The following is a 13,547-nucleotide window of genomic DNA, read 5'->3' as shown; positions in this document are numbered from 1 at the left end:
AAAAAAAAAAAAAAAAAAAAAAGGAAAGAAAGAATAGAAAAGAAACTAATGGCACAAAGACAGGCAGGCACTTCTATCACGAGATTCAGCAAAGGCCAACCCCCTCCCCTCAGTTTTGGCATACCTGCAACATGTCTGGGTTTAGGTGTCACTGCCTTAAAACTGAGTAGCTAGTATCAAACAGGGTGTGCTATAGAACCAGGCCTTTGTGGTTCTCAACAGCTGGATTAAAGGAGGCAGAGTACACTATGCCACTCAACTGTGTTTCTCTGCTCAAAGCAATTGCTCTGTATATAAAGGCTGCTCAAAGGTTTAGGCATATCAGCAATTCTCTTAGCCAGCTCAGGATGCAGCCTCCAGTGATCTGTGGACAGATATATCAGTGCTTAAAAGTAGCACTACCAACACCAGTACTAACCTCATAGGCTAGAGATAACCCCCGACGCCCCATTCTCCTTACTAGTGTGGGAAAGCAGAAAATATCTATAGCATGAGAGGTATGCTAAAGGCTATACTTTCAGGTATCGTTTCTATAGTGTGTTACCAGAGAAGTGTCCCTGGTCATGTAGAGAGGTGTGCTATATTGCTCTACACTGACTCTCAGGTTAACAGTTCATAGGAACACTGCCTAAATTCAAGTTTTAACAGAAACATTAGGATGGGAAACCCCAACAAAAAAGCAAGGGCAGGATATGAAGAGGCAACTCTTAGAAGAGGAAACCAAAAAAAGACTGAGAACGACTGAAAAGATTCCCAGGACTTTTTATTATTAGAGAAATGAAATTAAAACAATTACATGCTGAAAACCCCCAAGTGTTGGTGAGGACATAGGGACCTGAGACTCCTCATGCACTATCAGGATATAGACTGGTGCAGCTACTGAGGAAGTCAATCTTGTAGCACTTCATCAAGTTAAAGTACCCCACCCCAAGGCTTGTGCTCCCCAGTATATACATTCCAGAGAAGTTCTTGTGCAGGTCCAAAAGGGCAACATAGGAGACTGTTCATCCATCATTTTGTAGCAACAAGGAACTGCAGACAATAAAGTGTCTTATCACTGGGGGAACAGGTAAGTTAAGATGGTAGACACATACTATGAAACATGATGTAATGCTCAGAAGCTACAGGCTGGATATCATGTGCAGCAACGTGGAGATGACTTTAAAAGAGTCGATTCCCTAGAGGAGTCTAAAAGCTGAGTTACAATTGCTATGCCTCAATAAAGTTTATAAATTTACCTGTTAGCTCGAATGTTCGTGCTTTGATTATATGAGCTCTAATTTCTCAGAACATTTGTTCTTTCTTAGAAGATACCAAAACCCTGGCAATCATATAGGTAAAACCTATAGCGAATATGCTTGATTACTTTTAGATTTCTTTTACTAGGATCCACCAGATTTTGTCTGTAGAGACATAGTAAGACCTTAACTGTCCATCTTATAAGCCCAGGTGAGCTGAGCTCTCTCCAAGGTTTCCTGCCTCATTACAAGAGAAGCTATCTTCATGTTCCTTGGGCAGGGCTGATTGCCCTGAAAAGATGCTTCCTCTATCAGTCTAATCCTATGTCAGGAAATCCACTACAGGGGAAGTTGCCCTCACATTCCTTGAGTAGGGCTTCCTGCAGGAAGCCTTAAAGCCAAATAGTTACATCTTGCTCAGTGTACCCCAGGTATATGACACAAGCTGCAGAAGTTAAAAAAGTTTGCAGGAATAAACTGATCTTAGTTGAGGTGTTTCATAGCAGAAAGGATACAGAATGGAATTATAGACAGAAAATGAGAATGGTGATACTAGCAGTCTACAGGAAAGAAGGTCAGTCAGGAAATGGGGAAATAGTTACACTTCCCTGGATCCATAGAGATCTCGAGAAGGAACATTTCAAGCAAAAATGTCCAAAGCTGCTAGAGAAGAAATAAGAAAGTGTATATGATGGAGTCAGAGGAAATTTCAGATTGAGGTGGTCATGGGTCTTCCTCTCTCAGCCTGAAGAAACCCATGTTGACTGCCAATATAAGGAGAAAGCCTGTTAAACTTTTAATAGATACTTATGCAGATTTCTTGGTATTTACCCAGACACTGGCCCCACTTGCCAAATGCAGAGTACTCAGTGTTCTCCCTACGTCTGACAATTCATGTACCCCCCAGTAACGGTGGAGTTAGTGAGACATAAGAGTAGGCCAGTTTGAGAGAATGTCCAATGGCCATGAAAGACAAAAGGAATTTAACCCCATATTCCAGATCCTTCTGCTAATGTCTCTAGCTGTTCAAAAGATATTAAATCAATGGTATGTGAGATGCTAAGGTCCCCTGGACCCTATCTCTATCATTTTTATGGGAATGCATTACTGTCTACTTGGTGAAAATAATTTTGACTGTATTCGTAATTATCCTGCTGATGTTTTTATTTGGCCCATGTATGTTTAATAGTTTCTTTGGCTTTGTCTTCTCCAGATTTAAAGCAATTCCACCTGTCCAAGATAAAAACGTCTGGTGTCTATTGAGGGCCTTTAGCTAGAACCTCTGGAGAATATCTCTGACTGCCAGTTCACAACTACGACCCCTTTCAGCCTGAAGAAGAGCGGTCATCACCCATGGTTCCCTCACGGCAGTTCAGGTTACTTCTTCAGAGGGGGGAATGTTCTAGGCAGTTGAATTAGATAGAAATATTATAGGCAGTTAGACAAGGCCATGCCCTCGAGGAGACAAGATGGAAGACAAGGTGACTTTGCAACTTGGAAGAGAGAGGCACTCCCTATGGGCCAGACCTCAAGAAAAAAGAGGAAACAAAGCTACATACTTCCCTAGAGATGGTGTCTCAGTTACTCTTCTCTCATTGTTGGGACAAATACCCAACACCCAAAATGAAGGAAGGAAAGATTTATTTAGCTCACAGTTACTGGAGGTTTCAGTCCATATTCAGTTGGGTCCAAGGCAGAGCAGCACATAGCAGAAAGCAACTTTTCACAGTGGCAGACAAAGCTCCGAGGTAGCATCAGCTCAAGCCGCTAAACTCTCTTCCCACCTTACATTGTAATGCAAATCACCTGCCCCAGGGCAGGTGCAGCATCCACACCCACAATAATCAATTACAAACTCCAGAGGCCGACCCATGACTTCATGAGGCTGGTGGGGGGGGGGGCACCTATACACAAACTATAACAGATGGCATCAGGGACTGATATTCTAAATAGGTATCAATCACCTTGAAAGAGCCCAAATGAGTCACTAGCCCAACGCCCAAAAGGAAGAGACCCTGTCCTGTAGTGATGCCCACCTGCTACATTGACTTGCTTCCCCATTTGGTCCTGGACTTAATTAATTTTACCTGAGCAATGGTGCTTGTAATCCCATTGGTTGACCATAGTTTTGTCCCACCCCACATCCACCTAAGTGAGTTCCCCCTTTCTCTACCTTAGCCCCACATAGTTTTACACTATAAAAGTCCCTGGAAGAGACAGCTTCCTGGGGACAACCTGCTCGGGACCCCCTCCTGTCCCTCTCTCAAACAGGAGCTTTCTTTCCCTCAATAAATATATTCTGCTCATAAAAAAAAAGTTGATTCCCTAGCCCCTTTTTATTTATACATTAATTGAACTTGACTGTTTATCCCAAAAGGTATTCCTTCCAGGGAACCTCTTCAATTAGAGGAGTCCTATCTGATCTCAGCATGAGAAGAATTAAGGACTCAATGAAAGTAGGAGCTCCCTGATGTTTGTCAGAGGCCAAAGATGCCACTCTTCTGGCTATCAGGTGGTTTATACTCTTTCACCTTGTAGGCTCCTCACTGACACCATCACCAACTCAACTGAGACTTTTCTTACTCTCAGCCTGGGTCCTTGCCCTTCCTGTCTGCTACAGTTCTTAGTTCTTACTCTCTTGGTAGGGGACCTTTATCATACTGTATTATGACTGGCTGTTATACTTTTATTTGCTTTTTTTCCTAGGCCATGGGGATGCAATGGCAAGTAGAAACACCAAAACAACACCCAGGATTTGGAGGTAGATTTATTTACATCAACTGGCGCTGACTGGGATCACTCTGAAGTATCAGGCCCTGATCTCAGGTGGTCTAGGGCTTATACGGGATAAGCAAGTAGAAAGTACAGAGGCAAGGGCCAGTGACATAGCTCATCGGACTAAGCTAAGTGCCTGCTTAGGGAAGTGCAGGGACTGGGGTTCCATCCCCAGCACCACAGGCCACGCTGTGCCCCCTGCCCCCTGGGAGCTGGACAATGAAACCAGGCGTGATGGTGCATGCCTGTTATCCCAGTGCTGGGGTGGCTGAAGACAGGAGGATCACTATAAGTGCAATCTGCATAGTAAGAACCTGTACCAAATACATTAAAAAAAAAAAAAAAAGTACAGAAGCAAAATGGCTTATTAATTGAAGATTGGTTTATACAATGTGCATCATAGTGACTAGCTGTTTCTAAGACTGTAACAGGGCAAGGACCACGTCTCAACCTTATTCCTCGGTTCCTTGCTTAATGCCTAGATCACAGTAAGCAGTGAACAGATGTTTTCTGAATGAGCACATGAATGACTACATGAAATGAAAGATAAACAAATGAAGTCATTTTATTTGAACAAAATAATAAAGGAGAAAGGTAGAAGAAAACTGTCTCTGCCCTACCTGGCCTTCTCTCACAGGAAGGTCTTAAAGTAGGCTACAGGTGGTTAGGTGTGGAAACCTCTATCTTCCTCTGATTAGCACCAGACCTTTCCTGGGCTACCGATGATGCCCAGAAAAAATGGAAGAAAGGAATAGGAAGGTGGTCCCTACGTGGCAGCTCCCTGGAGTCATGAAATCTCCTTGGGAGCCATGACCAGTTAATTTGCTGACCGGGCCATACTTAGATAAGCAGTGGAGGCACATGCCAGAAGATTGGCTCACACTGACTTCAACAAGCTTTACTTGCAGGGCACACGGGAGTCCTACTGCATGGGACGGCGGTTACATCGACTGATGTTCAGGCCTTCCGCTCTTGGTGGCTATAGGGGCTTGGGCTCCTCGCGAGAAGCCTTTGCTGTGTGAGGATGCTGGTGCTGGGCAGGCACGTGTCAAAGACGACCAGCAAGCAGCTGGAGCTGGTGAAGCAAGAAGGGCAGTGACCCCCGCACCAGGTCATCCCTCACACAATGCAAAGCCTCAGGAGATGCTCCTCCACGCCCCCCACCCCCTCAACATTTAAACACTGGGTCACAGTGGTGAGCGTCACAGCCCCAAAGGAGAAGACAAAGAGAGACCTATTCAACTCAGTGCACACCTCGATGAGGGAGGAAGCCAAGAGGGTACAGCTCAGAAGGTTTGTTGCAAAGTCAAAAGGGCTGTGGCTCATTCAGTAACCCGCTTGCTGGTGAGTCAGGAAAGCTGGTGGTCTGACTGAAGGCACTGACCTGTGTTTACTTTAGAGGCCCAGTGGCATGGGCAGGAGCTGGGAGAATAGAACAAGGGAAACAGTTTTGTTTCTAAAGCCATCTCCCTTAGAAAAATGAATAAAGATCAGATAGTGAGCAGGGCACGTATGCAGAAAATTTACTCAAAATCTCCTCAAATAAGCATAATAATCTTTAATTCATTATCTCAAAATCAATAATCACCCATAATCACAATAAAGCAGTCACAGTGTGTTAAGTCCTTGATAGTCAAAATTTCAGATCTTCATAATAACTTGCAATGAGGTTAATACCATCAATAAACAGGCTCAGCAAGGTAACATGAGTTACTAAAGTACACACAGTTTTAGGTCTTATGCTTTGCTTTTTAGTAGTGCACTTTTTAATTTGTTTTATTTGGGTTTTTTTTTAGACAGGTCTTGCCATGTAGTTTAGCCTGTCCTTAAACTTATTATGTAGCCCAGGCTGACCTCAAACTCATGGCACTCCTCCTGCCTCAGTGCCTGAGTGATGGGATTACAGGTAAGTGCCACCACATCCGGCTGTACCTTGGATTTTAAGTTAGTTTTTGTTTTTAATCACTATCCTACATATTCATCCCTATGGTAAGAACTGAATCTATGGCCTTTCTTATACATTCCAGACAAGTAGTCTACACCCCCAGGTCCCTATTAATTTTTATCAATACAGATTTAACACTGCTGTAGCCCACTGAAACCATTTTTTTATGTTCCCAATCCTTTCACCTAATATATCAACTAGTATGTCTCCAAGCTTCATTTAATCTTCAGCTTTGGCTGGCATTAATTGATAACCTCAATGAAACTAGTGATACCATTGAACAGAATATGGCCCCATGGGTTCTCCACCGAGCGTCACTGCCTCCTGCTTCAACAGTGCTTGAACGGAGCCCGGCCCTTGCCCGCGGCTGCCGTGACGACCGCCTTGCCCTCGCAAGTGCGCCAGAACTACCACCAGGACGCCGAGGCCGCCATCAACCGCCAGATCAACCTGGAGCTCTATGCCTCCTACGTCTACCTGTCCACGTCTTACTACTTTGACCGCGATGATGTGGCTTTGAAGAACTTCACCAAATACTTCCTTCACCAATCCCATGAGGAGAGAGAACATGCTGAGAAGTTGATGAAGCTGCAGAACCAGCGCGGTGACTGGATCTTCCTTCAGGATGTCAAGAAACCCGACCGTGATGACTGGGAGAATGGGCTGAATGCGATGGAGTGCATGCTGCACTTGGAGAAGAGTGTGAATCAGTCCCTCTCCTGGATCTGCACAAGCTGGCCACTGATAAGAACGACCCCCATCTGTGTGACTTCATCGAGACGCACCACCTGGATGAGCAGGTGAAGGCCATCAAAGAGCTGGGTGAACAAGTGACCAACCTGCACAAGATGGGAGCCCCGAGTCCAGCATGGCGGAGCACCTCTTTGACAAGCATACCCTGGGGGACAGTGACAATGAGAGCTAATGTCACCAAGACAGCACATGCATGTTGGGGCTACCTCAACCTTTTCTATAAACTGTACCAGAACATCTACTTAAGTTTTTTAATTCCTTCAAGTAAAGAAATTTGGTACCTGGAAAAAAAAGAATATGGCCCCATGGCCCACCACTTGAATCAGCTCTATGATCTGATGTCCACTCATATATAAATAATACCTCAGTCACTTACCATTTACTACTTCCCACATCATATTTTACTCATGTAGCTCCTGTGAGAGACAGTCAACTACCTTGTTAAACCCACATGCATATCTACTACAGACACTTGCCACTTGCAGACATAGCCTGGCAGCCCTATTAAAATAAGCAGCTTATGGTACACTTGCTTTTACAGAAATCTTACTGTGCATAGCACTGAGTATTGAATCTAGGATCTTCATGCTGAGCTACTTCACAGACCTTTTTATTTTTTAACTTGAGGCAAGATTTCACTAAGTTGCCCAGGCTGGCCCCAAAATTGTGATTTTCTTGTTTCAGCCTCATGAGTAGCTGGGATTACAGGTATGCACCCCAGTCCCCTCCAGCAAGATGTCTTTTAAAGAAGTGTAGGTCTGAGGATAGTACTGTACCATAGTTCCTAGAAATGAACAGCCTTCCTCAAGCTGTTGAACTCAATGAACAATAGAGATTCTCAGGAAGACAAGACTGAACACAGAACCCCAGGATTAGATATAGCACTGGAGTGGGGGAGGGGATGCCCTGAGACTGTCATGTTAGGCAAATTAGCTGGCACTGCTTTTCAAGGAGCAGTGCTTGGGTTGCCTGAGGTCGAGGCATGCATCTGCTAAACTAGAAACGGGTGCATGCTGGAATTGGAATATCATTACTATGAAACAGGATTATCATGAACAACGATTCCAAATGGGATTAGAAATGATTCTTTGTTACTCAGAGATAATCGGCCATAGCAGCAGCAGTGGGAGAAACGCCTAGCCCAGCACACTTTTCTGGGGGCATGGTGTGGCATTCTGGGCACCTGGCCAGCACTTCACCCTCCCTTCCTTGCTGGGAAATACTGGGCACTGTGCTGCTTTGGGCAGATGGCCATCTGGGACAAAAGCCAGCCCTACAACAGGACACCCTGCTTAGGGGTCCTGTGTTCTAGACCTAGCTTGTTTGATGAAAAGGATTGGAAAAAGGATCCCCAAAGTCCTACTGCTTCCGAGTCACTTAGGAATTACTGATGATAGGAAACATCCCCCCATTTTAATCAAAGTAGGTGTACTTAGAGGTAATCTCCTCCTAGGACAACCCATAATCAGCACCAATATCAGTAATAATAATAAAGGCAATACTGCTAGTTTATTACTATGTTACTATTAACTAAAGCCGTAAATCCTCCCCAAGTGTATACTATACAGCAGGCATTACTGTAAATATATGCTTATATATTTAAACCTCAAAACAACCTCAGGAGTAAAAGGTACATCCACTTATTATCCCAATTTTATGGCAGAAGAAACAAATCACAGAAAGGTGAAAGAATTGGCCAAAATACCTAACCAGTAAGAGGCACAATCAGAATTAAAAACCAGGTTCCAGCTCTAGTACACACAAATGTTCCACAGCTGGACTGTCACACTCAGAGAGGACCATGGCCAATGCTCCCAAGGTCCCTAGACCTTAGCTCTCTGCTCGCTCTCTGATCCCTAGACCCTGCCAGCTCCTCCCACTTCATCACCCTTGTGAGCCTAGGCTTATAATGGTCTTTTTAGAAATGCCTGTCCAATTTCCACTTTTACCAATCAAATCCTGCCCACCTATCGAGGCCCACTTCCTCAGAGAAGGCCTTTTTTCCTGATGTCACCTCTATATACTATGATCTGTCCATAGCACTCTATTGGTCTTCTCTGTGGCACTGACCATTCTGCTTCATTCTGCAGTCAAAGTGGGACTTGTTTTTATCCCTTTCTGATGATCAGCCTTTTGAGAATAACAGTGGTTCATTTGTTTTTATGTTTCCAACACATAGTGGGTAAAGAAACTCTGTATGAGTTGATGTGGCTCCTGGTCCCCGCATCCTCTGGTCCAGCCACAGTCTTGCTCCCTACTCCTTCCCCCAACAGGCAGTGGAATCCAGTGGAAAGAAAAAGATTTGGAGTTCAGAGGGACCCAGCTTCAAATCCTGGCTGCCTCATTTACTAACTGGATAACCACAACCTTGGGCATCTCTGAGCTTCATTTTTCCTAATTGTAAGATAAGGATAATAATTCTTCCCTTTTAGGACTGTCTTCAGGATTTGAGAGCCACCATAGGAAGAGCCTGACTTGGGCCTGGCTCCTAAAAGGCACCCAATCAATGACAGCCCACATCATCACTGAAGATCTGGCCATATAAAGCCCTGCCTCCTTGAGCAGATGAAGTACCACTTGGCAGCACAAAGCCGAGCCAAGAATAAGCTGGGGATCTGGGAAGGTCCCATACAGTCCATGTGCTCAGGCTCCCTAACCACTCACACTTAAGCCCAGGCACAGGAGTGCTCTACCTCTGGCCAGCTGGCAGTAGAGGACAGTCTCCTTCCAGAGAGACTGCCAGTCATCTTGCTGCAAAGGTCTCATCTGCTCCTGCCTCCAAGATCACCTGTGGAACTGTTGCAGCTCACAAAGAAAAGTCCATAGAGCCTTTCCTGCAGGCTCGGGCTAGTGGTTTCTTAAAGACAGGGTTTAATAGTCCCCTCCCCATGGTAAGGAGGGAAAATAAGCAAATACTAAAAATAAATGATTGCTGTGACAGGGAATTAAATGGTCTTCAGCCAGCCAAGGATGGCAGCATTTTAAAATTAACAAAGCCCAGGTACCACATCCAGGAAGGTCTTGGCAAATGCGTGTTATCCACTCATTAGCTCAGTTCCTCAGGGACCCTGGCCAACCAGGGAAGGCAGTGCCGGGAACCAGTCCTTCCGATGCTGATGAAATGCACTCCGGGAGCAAAGGCAGGAGGAGGGAGAGAGGATTCTTGTGGGGAATTTCAAATAGTTACGAGGATACTTTGCACTTGGCCTGTGGTTCTTACCTTCTCAGAGGCAGGACCTTTTCAAAGCTATCACCTTTTGAAAGCCATCAGTGAGCGCAAGTAGATCTCTGTTCCTGAAGTACTACAGCCTTGCTCTATAGGAGTCCCCTTGCCAAGAATGATGTGGGAAAGGAAAAGCCCTAATCCTGTAACATGAACTTTCTCCTTGCTGGAATGAACAATCATACTTTGTGACTTAATGTAAGCCCAGTGTATGCTATTCATAAGATTAATTTATCACTATTCATCAGTAACTATACTTCATAACATCACTGATATTCATAAATCTTCATGCTCTACTAACAGGGAGAACTCATGCCAGGTGTGGTCGCACACCCCTTTAATCCCAGCACTCAAGAGGCTGAGGCAAGAGGATTGCCATAAATTGGAGGTCAGCCTGGGCTACATTCAAGGCCAGACAACTATAGTGAGACTCTGTCTCAAAAATTTTTTTTAAAAAAAGCAACCATAATTCTCTAATGTGAGATAATATCAACAATAAGAATCCAAAATATTACAAGTTACTATTTACATGAATTATTTTGACACTACAAACATGAATTTTTAGTTGGCCGGCCATTGGTTATCATGAGTAATGAAAATTAGAGAGGGATGGCTGTTTATAACAGATTTTGACAGTCAGTTTATAAAGTATCATTTACACATACTGAAATTCATCCTTTTTATAATGCATAATTTAATGAGTTTTGACAATACAGTCATGACATACAGTCATGCAACCCCCATCATAATCAAGGTACTTGGTATTTTTTCCATCACCCTGAAAATTCCTTTATACCTCTCCACTTCCAAACCTCTAAATTATTTTTGTCTCTAAAGCACTGCCTTTTCCAAAATGCTGTATTAATGGGATTATATAAATTATATAAATGGGTAGCTTTTTGTTTTGGCTTTAGCTGAGCATAGGCTTTTGAGAGTTATCCATGTTTATGGATGTATAAGTAGTTTGTGTTAGGGCCAGCCAGACACCTCAGCGGACTAAAGCACCTGCTTAGGCAGAGTGCAGTGGCAGGGGTTCGAGCCCTGGTGAGCCAGCCCTGCCTCCAGGGTGAGCTGGGACAGCGACTGAGACTGAGTATGGTGGCACACTCCTATAATCCCAGCACTCAGGAGGCTGAAAAGAGGAGAATCACTACGAGTCCGATCTATGTAGTGAGACCATGTAGGCAAACAGGCCTGTACTAAATACATTAAAAATTAAAAAAAAAATTTGTGCTTTCTTTTCTTTTTTAATGGTAAGTATTGTTCCACTGTATGGATGTACAACAGTTTGTTATTTACTAGTTGAGAGTCTTGGGTCATTTCCAGTTTTTAGCAAATATGAACAAAGCTGCTACAAATACAGATCTTTTTTACTCGTGGACAAATACACAAAAGTTGACATTATTGGGCTTCATGGTAAATATATGTTTTACCTTTAAAATAAAATGAACTGCCAAAGAGTTTTCTAATGTGACTATATTATCATACATTCCTATCAGCAATGTATGACAGTTGTTTTGTATCCTTTCCAAGTCTTGGTATTGTCAGTTTTTCTAAATTTTAGCTGTTGCAGTAAGTATGCAATGACAGCTCATTATAATTTTAATTTGCATTTCCCTAATGACTAATAATGCTGAGTACTTTTCATGAACATATGTGCCATCCATCTCTTCTTGGTGAAATAATCTGTAAAGATCTTTTGCCTGTATTTTAAAAATTGGATTAGCTTTTCATCATTGATTTGTAAGAGTTCATATATATTCTAGATACTCTCCTTTACCTGACATGTGCTTCTTTTTGATCAGTTGGGAATAAAAGGATCTATACTTGATCTTAGCCAAAAGGCTGAGAAGCGATAGGAATTAAAAAAATCTAAATCAGACCACTTTTCAACCATACCACTGTTGCTTCTACATATTCTCTGAAGAAGGGAAGAGGAAGGACTTAAACCTCCATTTTGAAAGTATCTTTACAATTATTGGGCACAGTGAAGCAGAGCTTGGCATCTGCTGAAACTTGTAAGATGATTTTCATCTCCACTATATATATCCAACTATCACAAGGGCTTTAAGTAAAGCTAGAGATGGAAAAATGATTGTCTAAAAACAGCTTTTGGCCCCCTAGGCTCTGCACCTCCAAGCCCTGTTCTGCTCCACCAGGTTTCTGGAATGGTCAACAGTCGTCACACTCCATTGCTGGCTATTGTCCACAGCAAAGGTAGGAGGCTCCCAATCCATCCTTCAGAGAAAGAGCAAATAGTGGGGCCTGTGGCCGCCTGGACATCAAAGTTGAGCAAACAGGCCTGGCAGACCCTGCTTCTCCGCCTACATATCCCACAAATGCCATCTGAAGGAGCTTCCCCAAGGGGGTCACGACTTTCAGCTTGTCATAGCACACATCAAAGTTTGCACCACACACGAACTGGCTTGCATGGGTTCGAATCAAGTCACCCGAGAGCGGATACTCAGCCATTGTGTCCAGTTTTAATCTTGAGTTTTCCCAAGTAATTAAGCCTTCTTGCTTATGAACTTGTGACTAAGTAAAGCATCACTGAGAAGTTGTAACATCAAAGTGCCTTCCACCGTCTGTCCGTGTTTGGCAAAATTGGATTTCTTTCCTTGCTTAAAGAAAGACTAATTGAATTTAGGTGAAGGCTGGGTATATTTGCACTAGCCAGTGAAGGTTATGCTAAGTCACAGTATCATCCTGAGGCCCTGTAGCTCAGCCTTTAGCAAGGCTGGGTCCGAGTGCAACACAGAATGAGGCACCCAGACTCAGGCTAAACAAGTGCCTTGTAGCATAAGGCTTATCAAGGGCTCACTGTGGAGAAGGGGCCAGACCCCATTGACTGCTGCTTGAGTCAACACTACACCCAAGCTGTTATTGGGGGTGGCCAAAGAACTGCCCTAATAGAATGCTGGTAAATCTCTGGCAGAACCGCTGCTGAGGACAATGGCCATCACATTGCTCAAGTCCTTGATGTCAGTAGTCAAAGTAAGCTTCTTCTAAGGCAAAGGCTCTGACTGCTTATTCTCTGAATCTTACCATGGCCCAACACGTCGGTGTCTGGCATAGGACAGTTTTTAAAAATGTCTGTGGGATGCACAAAATGATAATATAAAGAGTGTCAGAATAAAATTCTTCTCTCCTAAAGAATGAAAAAATAAATCAAATCTCTGATATCCTTTTTGCCTTGTGACAGGAAAATTCTATCTAAATTAATACTTAATTTCACTAATTATTTCATTTACAGTAGGTATAGATAGCAGAGTCCCACTGATGTCAAATTATAACACAAATTATACATACACCATGATAAATGTTTACATAGAGGGAATTAGGTGACTGCTACTTTCCTCTCTATATTATTTTTACAGAAACAATAAACCTATTTTCAGAAAACTTTTGGTTCAATCTTGATACAATTATCTTTCCTTTTACCAATAAGACGGCTGATTTTGATAAAGCTTTAACTCTCCTATGTGTATTTATATTTGTATTTAAGTCACTTCAAACCCTCTAGAAATAAAAAAGGAATAAGTTCTAGGTGAATTTTCTATGCTTATTTTTAAAATTTACTATCATACTTAGTATACATATATATATACTAATA

At 43.1% G+C, this 13,547-nt stretch overlaps 1 protein-coding gene and 1 pseudogene across 2 annotated transcripts in view; one reads left to right on the top strand and one right to left on the bottom strand.

Annotated features, from left to right (window-relative positions):
- Clpb (ClpB homolog, mitochondrial AAA ATPase chaperonin) overlaps positions 1–13,547 on the bottom strand; it is a 151,661-nt gene that overhangs the window by 106,965 nt on the left and 31,149 nt on the right. The window lies entirely within an intron of this gene.
- Positions 6,217–6,954, top strand: LOC105743651 (annotated as a pseudogene).

Source organism: Octodon degus, unplaced genomic scaffold, assembly GCF_000260255.1.
Source record: "Octodon degus isolate 3935 unplaced genomic scaffold, OctDeg1.0 scaffold00146, whole genome shotgun sequence".
In the NCBI taxonomy this organism is placed as follows: domain Eukaryota; kingdom Metazoa; phylum Chordata; class Mammalia; order Rodentia; family Octodontidae; genus Octodon; species Octodon degus.
This window is presented reverse-complemented; position numbering and strand designations above follow the sequence as displayed.